The sequence below is a fragment of the Silene latifolia genome, chromosome 3 (genome assembly GCF_048544455.1).
Source record: "Silene latifolia isolate original U9 population chromosome 3, ASM4854445v1, whole genome shotgun sequence".
NCBI lineage: Eukaryota > Viridiplantae > Streptophyta > Magnoliopsida > Caryophyllales > Caryophyllaceae > Silene > Silene latifolia.
Window position 1 is genome coordinate 39,823,979 of NC_133528.1, and position 16,954 is coordinate 39,840,932.

At 35.2% G+C, this 16,954-nt stretch overlaps 1 long non-coding RNA gene across 1 annotated transcript; it reads left to right on the top strand.

Moving 5' to 3' along the window:
* Positions 1–12,668: 12,668 nt before the first annotated feature.
* On the top strand, positions 12,669–15,839 carry LOC141647563 (uncharacterized). Its single transcript, XR_012545765.1, has 3 exons — positions 12,669–13,083; positions 13,498–13,772; positions 15,800–15,839. It is a non-coding gene; the product is annotated as an uncharacterized LOC141647563 (long non-coding RNA).
* The last annotated feature ends 1,115 nt before the right edge of the window (positions 15,840–16,954 follow it).

Genomic DNA, 16,954 nt, shown 5'->3' on the forward strand with positions numbered 1-16,954 from the left:
TGTAGATGGGCAAATAAGAAGTCCTCTCGGTCCAACTTAACTAGAAGCGCCTTTCAGCCTATGCTACTGGTCCCTAGGTTTCACTAATACTAGCTCTCGCCCCGAAAAGTGATTCCTAAAGCCTAAATTACTTATCTTTCGATCTTAACGTAATTTAGTCATTTCAATTATTAGTTTATTTCCCTTCCCTATTTCTCGATCTTCTGGGTCGGTCAATTCCTAAGTATTTAACAAGTCTCCTCTCGGTCTCGTCGTTAATATTGCAATTAAAACATTGAAACGGTGCTAATCTAATACGATGCAGTCAATCGACCAGTTAAGCCGGTCGATCGACCAACAGGTACATTCGATCGACCAACAAGGTCAGTCGATCGACCTTACCCCGACTCAGGTCTACCTATTCTACGCCGTCTACACTACAGATCCCCTCACATCTTAGCAGGGTGAATTTAGCTGCTCATGGTAAATTTAACAACAACTACGAAATTGATAACAACAATTAAAGAAGGCATAATTAACGTAATTGAATAATAAACTTGCAATAATTGAATTAAGGGTTTGGGATGCTATTCTATCAATTCTAGTCTAACAAAAGAATTAAAGTAAACTGAAATTAAAAGAGGATTACCGAACTAAAAAGGGCAGGAAGCAATTCCGAATGCAAAAAGACACTACAAGAAAAACGCGGCTTACTGACGGCCCTACCGACGGAAAAAAGAGGCCGTCAGAAAACACGGGTTACTGACGGATGTGTGATGGAAATTCCGTCAGTAAAGTTTCTGACGGATATCCCGTCAAGTATCTATTGCGCGTTGACCAAGTCAAAGGCGCCAAAAGAACGTGACGGAAATTCCGTCAGAATCTTTTATCCGACGGAAAATCCGTCAATGCTTTTTTGCGCGTTAAATTGGATGACAAACGGAAATCACTTTATTTTTTCGACGGAATATCCGTCGGTTTTTCAAAAATCGACGGAATATCCGTCACTTGGTCAATTATTAGTGGGTGGTAGTGTGTGACAGGGTGTCACAATAATTGACCTAGTGACGGATATTCCGTCAGTTTTTTGAAAAAACTGACGGATATTCCGTCAGGAGGGTTACTTTAACTGACGTGTACAGTCCTTGCATTATTTTTCGATAAAGTGAGCAAAGGACGGATTTTCCGTCGTTAAATAATATACATCGACGGAATTTCCGTCGGGATTTCTATTTAACTGACGGAATTTCCGTCAGTGGTTTCTATTAACTGCAACACGCGAAGATTTCCTCCTTCACTTTACTAAAATTCCCCCAAATCAATTACAATCGCCTCAACCCCTTACCTCCATAAAACCCGACACCACCACCACCCTCCTCCACTTCCGGCGCCACCACCACCACCACCAACACCACCACGCCGTCGCCATCACTATAAGGTAATTAACTTTATCTTTTTTTTCTATTTTCTTTATCTTTTTCCTTCTCCTTCATCCTTTTCCTTCTCCTTTTCTTATTTATCTTTTTTTTTTTTTGTTAATAGTAGGCCGCGCCGTCACCGCCCGCCCTAGCCCCTTGCCCATGACAGCCGCCACCACCGCACTTCCTTTTTCATTTTTGTCAAGTTAATTAGGTATTACTCTTTTTAATTAGTTTAATTAATTTAGATTATTAGTTATTGTTTTAATCCGTCGAGGTTTCTCTTCGACGGATATTCCGTTAATTGTGAAAAACGACGGATATTACTCTTTTTAATTTTTTTAATTAGTTTAATTAATTTAGATTATTAGTTATTGTTTTAATCCGTCAGAGGTTTTCTCTTATCGACGGATATTAAAATTAATTGTGAAAAAGCGACGGATATTACTCTTTTTAATTTTTTAATTAGTTTAATTAATTTAGATTATTAGTTATTGTTTTAATTGTTGTTGAAAAAGGGTTGGTGTTGATGCATGTTGACTTAGGATAGAAGCCAATGTTGTGACGGATGTATGTTGTTAATGTATGTTGTTAATTTAGATTATTAGTTATAATTTTTTTTTTTATTTAATGTATGCATGTTGAGTTAAGATAGATATTTAATTTTATTATTAAAAATTAGATTATTGTTAAATGTTAATTAGAATAAATATGAATTAGACTAGATATGTAAAATGAAAAGTAAATCATGTTAGTTTTTGTTAATTGAAAAAGTAGTCATTGTTGTATGTTTTGTTTTTAATATTGTTAAAATTATTGTTCATATTGACCTAGTACCCGTTCAAAAATTACTCACTAGGAGTAATTTTTGAATAGTCCCCGTTTTGGGACTGTCTTTGTACGTTTTAAGTCACTTAGGTAGTAAACATGTGCTTGTGATTTGTTAATGAGAAAAGAGTTTGGTGACAATTCCTTTAATGTTCTCTAAATGCATATGTAGAGTAATTATTTATTCTATATTGTGTATTTGGAGAACGGATGGGAATTGCTGCCGAATTTTTTTTCTCATTAATAAATCACAAGTACATGTTTGCTAGTGACTTAAAACGTACATTGATGGGTTTAGGTTGGAGTGATAAGGACCCAATTCAAAGAAATACAATATTTATATTGGTTAAAATGTTAAATTATTGTTTATTATGCTTGATTTTGATTATTGTTAGGTTATTATCTTTTTTAATGATATATATAAATGTGTAGATATATAATAACATGAAAAGATTAGAACGGCAGTGGATGTATGAAAGATTAGACGAAAAAAAGAAACCCAAGAAAGCATATGCAGAGGGGGTGAAAGAGTTTATTAAATTCGCGGAGGGAAGTAGTGAGTACAAGAATTTAGGTGAAATGAGGTGTCCGTGTAAGAAATGCAAAAACCTAGGTTTTAAAAGGAAAGCAGATGTTCAAATTCATCTTTGGTCGTATGGTTTCGCCGATAATTATTATGTATGGACGTATCACGGTGAGAAACTACCTAGTACAAATGCTAGTGAGAATCCTTACCGTGAGTTCGTGGAAAATGCATTGCGTGATACTGTTGACCAAATTTTGGAGGATCGACTTAATCCTGATGACCTTAACGATGAAGAAGTGCGTTATGAAACCCGAACCCCCAAGTTTCTTCGTTCTTTAAAATGTTAGAGCAAGCTGAACAACCGGTGTTTGAGGGAAGTGATATGAGTTTGTTGCAAGCAGTTGCTAGGTTGTTATCAATCAAATGTGAGAACAACATATCTCTTAGATGCGCTAATAGTTTTGTGTCGTTCGTTGGTGACATAATTCCAAAGGAAAATCAAATGGCGCGCAATTTTTATGAGATTAAAAAAGTTCTGAAGGGACTCCAACTTCCCCATGAAAAGATTGATGCATGTATCAATGGATGCATGCTTTTCTGGGAGGAAAATTCTAATCTTGAAGAATGTACAAAGTGTCGTGCATCTCGGTATAAAGGTAAAAAGAATTCAAGTGGGAGGCGAATTCCATGTAAACCAATAACTTATTTCTCGCTTGCGCCAAGGTTACAACGACTATATGCAACCAAGCACATAGCAGGTGAGATGAGTTGGCACTACAAAAACTCTCGATTAAGAGAAAGGGGGACAATGGCACATCCAAGTGATGGAGAAGCGTAGAAGCATTTCGATAGAGAGCATCCAGATTTTGCAAGTGAACCCCGGAATGTTAGGCTAGGTTTGTGTACGGATGGATTTCAACCTTTTGGGCGTTTGGGACGAAATACTCTTGTTGGCCCGTGATTGTGACTCCGTACAACTTACCTCCTTGGTTATGCATGAAGAGACAATTTTTGTTCTTGTCTGTGCTAGTTCCCGGTCCTAAGAATCCGAAAACAAATTTAGATGTTTTCCTCCAACCGTTGATCAAAGAGTTGAAACAACTTTGGGAAACCGGCGTGGACACCTATGATGTCTCTAAGAAACAAAATTTTCAATTAAAGGCTGCATTAATGTGGACGATCAACGATTTTCCGGCATATGGCATGCTTTCTGGTTGGTCCACAAGTGGATATCGTGCCTGTCCTTATTGTCCTGAAAATGATCATAGATCTTTTTGGCTTAAAAATAGTAAAAAGGTTTGTTGGTTTGATTGTCACCGTGAGTTCTTAACACCTGATCATCCTTTCCGCGACAATTGTAAGCATTTTCTTAAAAACAGAAAAACTGAGAATCGCATAGCCGCATCGAAACTAACGGGTGATGAAGTGTGGGAATCCGTAAAAGACTTGCCTAAAATAGTTGATGCTTCTGATAAAGAATTGAAAAGATTGAAAGATCAGAATGAAGGTTGGTGGAAACAAAGCATATTCTGGGAACTTCCCTATTGAAAGATCAGAATGAAGGTTGGTGGAAACAAAGCATAATTCCCCACAAGGACTTAGTATCCATAAGGTTTATGGACTTGTAGATGTAAACGAGAAAAAGAAACTTCGTGGACATAACCCATTTGTGGCAGCTTTTCAAGTCGATCAAGTTTGTTATGCTCCTTATCCAACCATTAAGAAAGGTAATCAAGGTATTCAGTGGTCCGCGGTTTTTAAAACCAAGGCAAGATCACAAGTTGATGCTCCTATTGAAGAAAGTGTCTTTCAAGAAGATGTGGTTGTGAATGATCACTCAATTTCACCGATTTTGTTGGAAGATACAGATGATGAAGATGTATACGAAGTGACAGTGGAAAGAGGTCAAGGGGAATATGACAGAGACGTCGAAGAAGAAGGGGATGAAGATGAAGTTGAAGAACTCATTAGATACGAAAATGAGGAATCAGAGGAAGAAGTGGGAGTGCTTTTTTCAGATGATGAACCTGTTTTGATTTGTAGTGATAGTGATAGTGAGGAGAACTAGTTGTAATTGTACAATTATTAAACATTCAATAAAATATGCCCTCCGTTTTTTATTACTTGTCGTTCTAAGCTATTTGGTTTTTTGTTTTATACATGTCGTTTTAGCTTAACATCAATAGTGTGTTTCAATTTTCAAGATTTGGTTATAAGAAACCTCTCAATTCACCCAATAAAATGCATTAAAGAAGAGGCAAGTGGTAATTAGTTCACAGTTTTCCATAGTGTTTTTTTCAATTGTTTATATATACTAACGATTTGAATTGTTAACATGCAGTGATTATGCCGAACATTTTTCGCCGTATGATTGGGAGCAATAGTAAGGCAAATGCATCTCAACGGAATCGGGAGGACAAAGAGGTTGAGGATGAGGAAAATCCTGAATTTCCATCAAATAGACAGGAGAACATGCAGGTGATTCTCTCAGAGGCCCGTGCTCGGCCAGATCATTATTGGTAAGTTTATGTTAATTTTTCTTAAGTTTAAAAAAACTTTAACATTTACAGTTTTAATTTCAAATATTTATGTGTTTTTCAGGTGGGATGACGAACCAATCAAGAAATATGTTACTTGGTCATTCACCTGTAACACGGAGAGATGAGTACTTCACTAGGTGGGGTGAAGCGAGTAACGCACAGCGTCGGAAGATGTGGAATTACTTTGCGGTAATTATGTTTTTCAATAATAATTTTCTTAAGTTTATAATAATTTTCTTAAGTTTATAAGAATTTTCCAAAGTTTTATATAACTTATTTCACACTTGTTTTTTGAAACAGACTCATGTAAGATCCATCGATCCTGGGTATGATCCTATTCCGAGTGGCGGCGAGGGTAACGAGGCGGATTACCACTCTTATCAATGGAATAAAATATAACAAGAAACCGCCAAAGTGGGTGCCTGTTTCTTGGTTGGAGAACCTTAGGAATAGGCCAAATGATGCTACTTTTGCCAAACATTCGAAAATCAACACGGCAAATAGGAAGTCGGGTAGGAAAGATGGGAAAGCATTGGGCACCCACACTCTTGGTCGGAAGAGTTGCTCCGATGCTTTCAAGGAATTGGTAAGTATTGTTTATATTGCTTTTAAAAAGTGGTTAATATATATGATTGACAAAAATATACTTGATTTTACTTGTTTCCATAATAATTTCAGGGTCAAGAGGCCACCCCCCACAAGATGTTCATGAAGACGAAGAAAAATAAGAAGGGCGAGTGGGTTAACCCTCGAGCGGCTGATGTTGAGGTAAATTCTTGAATTTAATTTAATATTTATTTTTATTACAAAGAACGATAATCTCTTTCTTATAAAGATAGGTATATATATATATCATTTCTGACGATTTTCTATTTTTTCAGCGTGATTTCCAAGAGGAGATGAGGCAGCCATTGCCACGGGACAGTCTCCGACGAGATTCGGGCCTACTACAAGGTGTAGGAGGATTTGATGAGAAGAACCGGATGTTTGGGACACGGGACCTACGGGGCCCAAATATGGTATGATCTTCCTCCTAACAAAGCTGGCCGACGGTCTTTATCTTATGCTCCTAGCATAATTTCACTGACTTTCCACCCAAATGAATGATGAGCGATCCGCTCGAGTTGCTCTTGAAAGACAGGTTCGTGAACAGGCTGAAGAAATGGCGGCAATGAGAAAGGCTTGGGCTGATTTGCAAGCATCTCAACCCCCAAACACGTGTTCACAATTTACTCCACATAGACGGGATGACTTTGGGGGTGGTGATGACGGGTTTGGAGGTATTGGTGGTAGTTTTATTGACCTTATAAACACTTAGAGCCTTTAAGTTAGAGCCTTTAGGTTAGAACTTTAGTTTAGTTAGTATTGTCGTCTAGTAAGTATGAAAGACATGGTAAAACAATTCTCTGTTTAATTTGTAAGACAATGTACAAATTTGACTATGTTTTTATGTAAAACAATTTGCGTCCCCTTCTCTTTTGTTGTGTATTGATTCCCGCATTAGCGGTCGACGTGAAAATGGATTCCCGCTTGGCGGTCGACGATTGGATGTGTTTTGCAGGTTTTGTTTATATTGGAAACGATGCAATTAGGCATCGTGGCTGGCAGCAGGCTGTATTTGAAACGATGCAAAAAACGCATCGTGGCTGGGCAGCAGGCTGCTGTTTCCTGGTCTGTTGTTTAATACTACCGACGGAAATTCCGTCAGTAATATTAAAATACCGACGGAATTTCCGTCACTGCGTTTCCCTCCCCATTTTCCAGATTTAACTAGAAACTGCCACGTGTCCCACAAACTGACGGAATTTCCGTCAGTAAACCTAAAAAACTGACGGAAATTCCGTCACTACCCTCTGTTAATGTGATTTCAGAAACCTACGTGGAATGCCACGTGTCAGTCATAACTGACGGAAATTCCGTCAGTAATGCTAAACACTGACGAAAATTCCGTCACTATTGACCTATAAAAAAGGACGGATTTTCCGTCACATATCCGTCAGTTTTTTGGAAGACTGACGGAATTTCCGTCAATCGGGTATTTTCTTCGACGAAATAAGTCGACCCACAGTTCTTGACGGAATTTCCGTCAGGAAAGGGAAATACCGACGGAAAAGCCGTCAGTATGGGCTTTATTTTTCCGTCAGTTTCCCGCGTTTTTCCTGTAGTGAGAACTTTTATTGAAAACTAAACTAATGAATGAATGATAATTGAAACAATAAAGTTGAATCTGTAAAAGGAGTCTTTTCTGAATTCTCTCTCTAATTCTGATGAATGAGGTCACGTTATATAGGAGTTTAACGTGACTCTTATTTCCTAAAACCTAATTGCAATGGGCTTCTAATTCTCGTTCTTTTAATTTCACGTCAGAGTCGTGGTGTGGTCGATCGACATCGGGACCGATCGATCGACCAAAGGTGTATCAAGAATGCATTTCGACGAATTCTACAAATAGCGCACCGATCTTAAAACGGCTGCCATTTCTTCGTTACTTGGTCAAATCAGGTGTTCTACGCGGCGTTGGAAAGCTAAGAGGATAAGATTTCACCTCCAATTAGAATCACTCGATTCTCAGATCTAGAAATCGAGATATAGCCATTTTAAGCAGTCTGCAGTAATGTGAAGCGATTCTTTGCTTGTTTAAGCTTTGCAATTTGTACGCAGCCATGCTTTTGCTATCTTTAGACCTTGAAACGCATCCTAAACTTCAAGTCCGAGTCAAATCTTCATGTCCTTACTAATCTTAGCTCTTGGGGTCAAGATTTGGCCCATTATCTACTCATTTCCGCAATAATCTGCAATATTACATAAAACACGAGAGTAGACGGAAATAGGGAATATAGTAGTGTAAACTACATAATAAGGCTCTGAAATGCGTGTAAAATAGGGTGTAAAACATCATATTATAGTCATGCATCAAGGCCAGTCAACTGCATAACCAAAATAAAGAATACAAAGATACGAACAACACACAGACACAATCAATACAACCAATCCAATTATAGTATCATTCTCCAAACTCCATTAGTAATCAATAACCGACTACACACCCAAATGTGTAGTCCGCCAGGTTACCCATCGCAATAGGTAACCCTCACCGCCAGTGGGGGACCGCAACCATGCTCACTTAAGCCCCGTTCATCGCAGAGAGCGCACCCAGATCATTAATGTGCACAACCCTCTTGTGACGGGAGCCACAAGAGGCGAACGTGGGATTGGAACCATCTCCCGAACATGGTCCCATCACAACAATACCAATCACAATATAACTCAACCAATCTCAATCCAACGCAGCATATTAATCAATCAATCAATCACAAACAATCTCAAATTAATTACGCAATTGACAGAGTAGGGAAACCCTACCTTTCCGCCATTCCACCGCATCCATCACATCACGTTAAGCCAAACTCCATATCGAATCCTACAAAAACAATCGTACCCTATCACTAGCTATTCAAGATCTACTGCAAAAAGGACAAATAATCACCAACTCACCTTAAAGAACAACCGATGCCGGTGACGGCGACAACCCGACTCGATGACCTCATGCATAGACCGTCACCTTTCCCGAGTTAGTGTTCCAAGCTATTCAAGAGGTGAAGAGAGAGATGAGAGAATTAGAAGATAGGGAGAGATTAGAAATGATAAAAGAAACCGTCGAATAGATGTTTCGGCTGTCGCGTTTTATAATAACACGTTGTCAGACGAGGTACTCGGTTGAGTATAGACATACTCGGCCGAGTACGCCGCACTAGGTCGAGTATCCAAGCTACTCGGCCGAGTGTCTCCTACCAGGTCGGGTATTGCAAAATATATGCAGCGTAATCTCTCTTTATCTCCTTTACCAAAGGCCACTTAAGGTCAACAGGTCAATCAACGGGTCCCTAAAACGGCGGGTACTATAAATGAACCTTTAGACTATCCAGTAAGCTGTTTGATCATCACCTTGACTTCAGCTTTGACACCACCAAAGTAAATATCTGTCTTATCAATATTAGCCACCAAGCCAGAAACTGATTCAAAAAGGTCAAGGGTTTGTGCCATAGCTTGAACAAAAGGGACATCTCCCCTGACAAAGATCATAAGGTCGTTTGCAAAAAATAAGTGGTTAAGTTTGAGTTTTGCACATTTTGGGTGGTATGTAACCTGAGGCTTGGAAGAGATTTGCCTTAGATATCTGGATAATATCTCCATTCCTAGGACAAACAAGTAAGGAGATGGAGGATCTCCCTACCTCGACCCCTCTACTCCTTTAAAAAAAACCCACATTCCCACCATTTATCTTCAAAGTAAACCAGGTACTACTGATACATCCCATAATCCATGTAACAAATTGCTGAGGGAAATTCAGGCTTCTAAGCATACTTTCAATAAAAGGCCATTGAACAGAATCAAAAGCTTTTTTTGATATCAACTTTGATCAGGCTTCTAGGAGAACAAGAGATATTACTATAACGTTTAATTAAAGCCTAAGAGAGCATAATAATCTCAAATATGTTTCCACCCTCAGCAAATGCACCTTGTTCATGGCCCACTAGCTGGTTCAGCAAGGGTTTCAGCCTAGTTACCAAGATTTTACTGATTGTTTTGTATAGGACAGTGCAGCATGTAATTGGCCTGAAGTCTTTCACTGATGTTACTACCTATTTCTTTGGGATAAGAGTAAGTACAGTAACATTTGCCTACTTAACTTGATACATACTTATTATTAGCTTCGTGACAGAAAACAAATTCATTAAAAAAAATCTCAACTTATAACTTAATAATTCTCTTTAATTAGTTTTCCATTTTAATTTTTTTTGTTTCATATCTACAATAATGGATTGAAATATTAAATATTAACGAGGTGCAAATTTTAAACTATAAATAATACACTAAAAAAATTTCTATATACTGCGCATGCATTGTGCGAGATCTATACTAATTACATACTGACCGGACAGACCATCATTCGAGCCAAAACAATATTGTAAGCTTTTTTTTTTTAAATTAAAGAAGCTTTTTTGGGTTAGATCATGGACTTTTCCGGGTCCAAGCAAGAAACCCAATTCTGGAAAAAAATCAGGTTGAACCAATTCATTTTTCATCACAAGATTATGGGAAAAAACTTTTGTAGAAAAAAAAAAATTATAGGAAAAAAATAGGGCTAAGATTCACCGCATACTCGCAAAGTCCTACACCTTATCAGCCAACTAAAATACTCCGTAATACACTAAAATAACCTATAAACAATTCCATTTTCTTCATTAATAAAAAATACAAGGGTTGCAATGTAAATTATTCTCCTCATCTCATTTTTATCGTCCCTTATATTTTGGGAGAATTTAAGAAAAATGATGAAGTAACTATTTTACAACATATTAAAAAGTGTTGGAACAAAGTTATTATTAATTTATTATGGAGAAAATACATGGTGCTAGTTCATTATCTAAGGACAATATTGAATGATCTAAATTTTTCTTTACTAAATTTAGAAAAAAAGACAATACTTTAAGGATAAGTTTTGGAAAAAAAAAATGCGAACTAAAATTGAGATGGAAGGAATACTTAACAACTTGCCGCAGCTAAATATCTAATTCAAACCATCCCCTTCGTCATTTTCCAACTAATGAAATTAACATTCAACACCATGTTGATTTTACTATGTTATTTAGGAGTATTGGCACAGAATTATGTCATGATCAAAGCTTCAATTAAGAAATTAGCGAACTCCAAATACAACGGCTCATCTAGTTGAATTTGAACACCCCTTAAACGTTTGTCACGGATACTTTGATGTTTTTTTAGTTTTCTAAGGGATATCCCTCCTTTTCTACTAAAAAACTTTAACCGCGTATAATTCATGTTTATAAATTTGAAACATGACAACTGTTTTTTTTTTTCAAATTGATCGTCTTTCAGAGATCTTCGATTTGAAAAAAAAAAAATTGTCACTTTATAAACTTGTTGCAAGAGTTATGGTCGGTCAACCGTTTTTAACATAAATTTTGACTGATTATATATCATTGCTACAAGTTCATAAATTTACGATATTTTTTCAAATTGATCATCTTTACGAGATGTTTAGTTTGGCAAAAAAAAATTTCGTTTTTGGAGTTCGGCACTAAGAATTATAGGTCAAAGATTTTTAGCTCAAAAAGAAGCGTACCATTTAGAATATTCAGAAATAAAGAGATACCATGTAAAATATTGCATAAGAAAACCCTTTTGAAATAGATTGTACTCAAAAGGTGCATATTTATCTATCAACTTAAGCCTCGTTTGGTTGCTCACCCAATTCATGGGAATTTTAGAATCCCATTAATTGGGATTTTTAGAGGTTGTTTGGTTAACCCATTTTTTTGTAAAATGAGGTAGTTTAAAATTCCTAGGAGTTTTTAACTCCTACATGATGAGGGATTTTAACTACCTACCCTCTCATGGTCATTGCAAATTCCTAGAAAAATAAAACTCCAACATAGCAACCAAACGGATTAATGTAATTCACGTGAATTTTAATGTAGGAATTAAACTCCAGTATATTACAAGTTAACACAACAATTTAATTCCCGTATCAATCAAACGAGATCTTAGAATTTAAAAAGTTTAAAATCCTCAATTTTGAGAACCTTTTAAACTTACTATTAGACAACCATCACAATTGAACACCAACTTTCTCCCCAGCACTTGATCTCAACCCACATATGTGGAAACAAAGGAGATATGGCTTAAAGTGACCAATGAATACAACCCCTACATTTACCAAAATTCAATTAATCAACCAACAATAACCAACTGTCCTACACTCCATGTGTTCCCATCCCTAAACCCATAGCCTAGGTAGCAACGAAACGGATTTAAAACACGTTATTTAAATTTAATAAAATATATATTTTATTGTTATATATGTGTGATTTTATTTTTAAAAAAGTATTTAATATTAAATTTAAATAAGTGAAGTAAAACTTGACATTGATTATCTAACTCATTTTCATTTCCAAAACTAAAACCAAACTTATAGTCAATCACTTTCGACATGTCATTACTCGTCTAATGAACATCATTTTCCTCCAATCCAGCTTATTTCCCCACCAAATTCAACCATAAAACAACCCATACCATCTACCTTAAATTCAACTTGATTCTGTTTGAAGGTGTGTCCAAATATCATGGACACGTCTTCAAATACCGTGGACAGGTGTCAGACATGTGCCCAAATAAAAGAAGAAAGTTAGACATGGTTTTATAGGTGTCTGACACGTTTTGACGTGTGTCCGACACGGATAGACCAATTAGGAGGAGTGTCCGTGTTACCTAGCCCATAGCCCACATTTCAATGCTCCACTTGTACACTTCCCAAAAACTCCCCTATAAATACACCCATCAACCCAAACTCTTCAAGAGCATAACAAAAAACCCTCAACATTTTCATAAAACAAACAAAACCCTCAGTTACAATGGCTAGCTTAACTCTAGTGAAACTCACATGTGGTGCACTCATTTTATGCATCATTGTGTTGGGTACACCACATTATGGTGAGGCTGCACTAGACTGTGGTCAAGTGGCTAGAACTATAGCCCCATGTGTGAACTACTTGAGGGGTGGACCGGGACCGGCTGGCCCATGCTGCGGCGGAGTAACCAAACTGAAAGCCTTGGCCAACTCATCCAATGACCTGAAAACCGCTTGCACTTGCCTCAAGTCATTTGCTATCGCCATTTCAGGCCTCAATTATGGCATTGCTGCTGGTCTTCCTAGCAAGTGTGGTCTTAGCCTTCCTTATGTTGTTAGCCCCAAGACTGATTGCTCCAAGTATAATTTCATTTCTTTTTATTATACCTCAAAACCTTACTTTTTTAAATTACTTAAAGTTACTATACTTCGTACTAAAAGTACGAGTGACGGAGCTAAAATTATGTGTAGGTGAAAATATAATACCTAAGTGTGGTTTAAATACAAATATACTAGGATTACTTACAAATGATTGTGACGAAAATCGATCAAGTATACTACGTATCTATTACATACGGAGTATACATTAGTATATAAGAAACACAGACATTTTAACGAGTTAAATTTAACATGTTCGATAATTTATGATGGTTACTATTCCATGTATACGATACCTTCCTGAATTAAAATTACTTACGTACCGACGTATGTAGTAAATTTTCTGTGTGTATTTTGGGATATCTAACGTAGATGCTCCATTTGTTAACTGTGCAGGTTACACTAAGTTGTTAAAGTTGAAGCAAGGCAAGAGAATCTAGCAAGTCATGTATAATCTATATTTTGTGTTTCCTGTTTAAGGAAGCTTATTACCAAAAGTTTACTAAAATAAGTTACTGTAGTTAATTAATGCAGTTAATTACCTATTTATATGTTCTCCTTGTTCTACGTAGGAGATTATATTATATGATATATTTATCGATAATTAAAGACTCGTTTTTACTTTTTACCGTTTTATATTCGTCAAGGACATCGTATACTTGGATGTTAGAGCATTCACAACAACAATAAGTTTTTGTTGATTTTTGTGGGGCCTCAACCTAGCCACCTCATTTTATTATAAGATGATATTTTACCCAAAAACTTTACACAACAACAAAAAATTTTAACTTGACCCAATCCCTCACCTCACTCTCTATTCTCTCCTACCTCACATAAAAAAAAAACAAGTTACTAACAATTTTCATCCTCAACTATCCACAACAACAAAAAGTTCTACTTCTAATGTTGATATTTTTCTATTCATCACCGCACAACAACAAAATTTAGGCCTTGTTCTTTTGGACTTAAAGTTGCTGAACTTAACTTAATTTTTCTGAACTTAACTTAATTTTGCTGAACTTAACTTATTTTTGCTGAACTTTTCTGAACTTAATTTTCTTTGAACTTTTTCGAACTTAATTTTTCTTGAACTTAATTTTGCTGAACTTTTCTGAACTTAATTTTGCTGAACTTAATTTTGTTGAACTTAACTTATAATAGCTTAACTTTTCCGAATTAAAAGAATCTTACTTAAATTAACTTGATTTAATTTCACTTAATACTACTACTATTACTACTAATAATAATAATTAAATAAAGAAATATAATTTAAAACACAAGTAAAAATAATAAAATACTTTATGTATATAAATTAATATGTTCGTACACATTACGTAATACATAAAAATAAAAAGTAAATCACATATTACTTTTCTTTTTTCTAATCATTTAGTTCCATATTATCATCTTCCTGTCACTTTCTTCAACTTCATTTGAGCTCACCCCGTCAAATCCATTGTCTCGCCAAATATTTTTGACTATGTTATTTCGCACCTTGTACATAACTTTTTTCCGCTTCTTATCAAACACGCATGAATCTGTTGTCCCTAGAACGTTCTCATATTGTATAACATGTATCCCAAGAGTGTGCATCCGTATAAAATTATGAAGTGTAAAAGTAGAAACAATAATGGACATTTGATACTTAGGTGACATTTGAGGCATAACTTTTAACACCTACCACCTTTTTTCAATTGACCAAATGCCATTGTTTATACTTAGGTGATTAAAATTATGGAGTTTTGATGCTTTGGGTGATTTTAATGGGCGTGTTAGGGGATATGTAAGAATTTGAGGTTGAAATAAATACCTTTTTTTTAAAAAAAATATAGAATAATAATTAATTTCGAACTGTTTATACAATTGATTTGAACGAAAATCGTATTTTTTTTTAAAACTCGTCAATATTATGAAACTTATAATTTTGCTTAACTTTTCTGAACTTAATTTTGCTGAACTTAATTTTGCTGAACTTTTCTTAACTTAATTTTGCTGAACTTAATTTTGCTGAACTTTTCTGAACTTAATTTTGCTGAATTTAACTTAACTTATAGGAGCTGAACTTTTCTGAACTTAACTTAATTTTGCTGAACTTAACTTAAAGAGAGTGACTTTAAGTCCAATAAAACAGGACCTTATTTATCTAAAGAAGACTTTTTTTTGTGTCAGAGCATCTACAACAACAAAAAGTTTTTGTTGTTTTTTGTGGGTCATCAACCTATCCAACTCATTTTATCATAAAATGAGATTTTCACCAAAAACTTTATACAACAACAATTAGCAAACTTCATGTCACTTGGATCAATAAGACAATAAAAGACAACCATTCTCTCATTGTGTGCACCTACAACAACAAAAAGACTCCTTTCTAAAGTTGATATTTTCATATTTATCCCCCACAACAATAAAACAGTTTCTATCATAAAACAAGTTTTTGTGAAACTCATCCAAATATGATGAGTTTCACAAAAAGTCATTTTATGATAAAAACTTTTTGTTACTGTGGGAGGATTATTGTGAAAATATCAACTTTAGATTAAGATCTTTTTGTTGTTGTGGGTGGTCTGAGACTTATCATATTTGGATGAGTTTGACAAAAAAATCATCTTTTGATTTAAAGTTTTTGTTATTGTGGGATGATGATTGTAAATATATCATCTTTAGACATAGAAGTTTTTGTTGTTGTACATGGTCTAAGTACTAACACAATGGACAATTATGGTGACATAAGGTCTTATTTAAGTTCTGGTGTTCAAACATTATGGTTTCGACATTTATTTGATTTTTCACTTCAAAATGGCGTAATAACTAAATACTCCGTCCATCTCGGTAATTTATTTACCTATACTATTTTGGGTGTTTCGATCAATTATTTACCTTTTTATTTTAGGAATGTCTTTAATGGACAATGTGATCTTCACAATCAATTTGGTCCATTTGTCATCCAATAATTGATTTCATTCCCTTTTATTGGTCGTTTTGCCAAAACATAGGGTAAACAAATGATCGCGACGGAGGGGGTACTAAGTACATAATAGTATAATACTCCAAATGAAGACTAATATGAGAAGAATAAATATTATATGAGACTTCTTATTGTCCTTATTTTACAATTATAAATAGGGTTTTTCTATCATGTGCCCACTAGGCACATGTTAAGAAAACCAAAAATGGAAATAATTAATGCTATTGTCATGGAAAATTGAAATAAATAACCACCTTTACCTTATACCCATAAAAATAACATTAACTATTTCCATTTTGGTTTTCTTAACATGTGCCTAATGGGCACATGATAAAAAAAAAACCCTTATAAATAAATGAGATAGTTAATATAAAATATTTGGATTAGGGTGTTCAAAAACAGTTCAGTTCACCAAATCATTAATTTAATTTGATTCAGACAGATTTGTTCGGCCAAACTCCAAATCTAAACTGTATGATAATACTAATGGTTATAAAACGATAAACTTTTCACTTTTTCATGTGATTTAATCAAATTTTCATTATTTATTATATCTGATCATAAATAAATTAAGTAGATATATTTTAGTATTAACCAATTTAAAAGTTTTTGAGTGTCCATGCACTAAGAAAATGAAACAAATAACCATTTTTTTATATAATATTTTCATTTTTTTGCTTAGTTTTTAGTAACGGTTCAGTTCGATTCTTCCATGTCAAATTTATCGGTTCAGTTCACCGAACTGTTTGTCGAAACGGTTCGGTTAACCGAACCTAAAAAATGCATGGTTTTTCTGTTTTTCGCTTTGTTTATTACAGTTCAATTTATTCTAAACAAGCCTAATTACAATTCTCTCCATTTCTTTTTAACGGCCCGGATTCAATATTC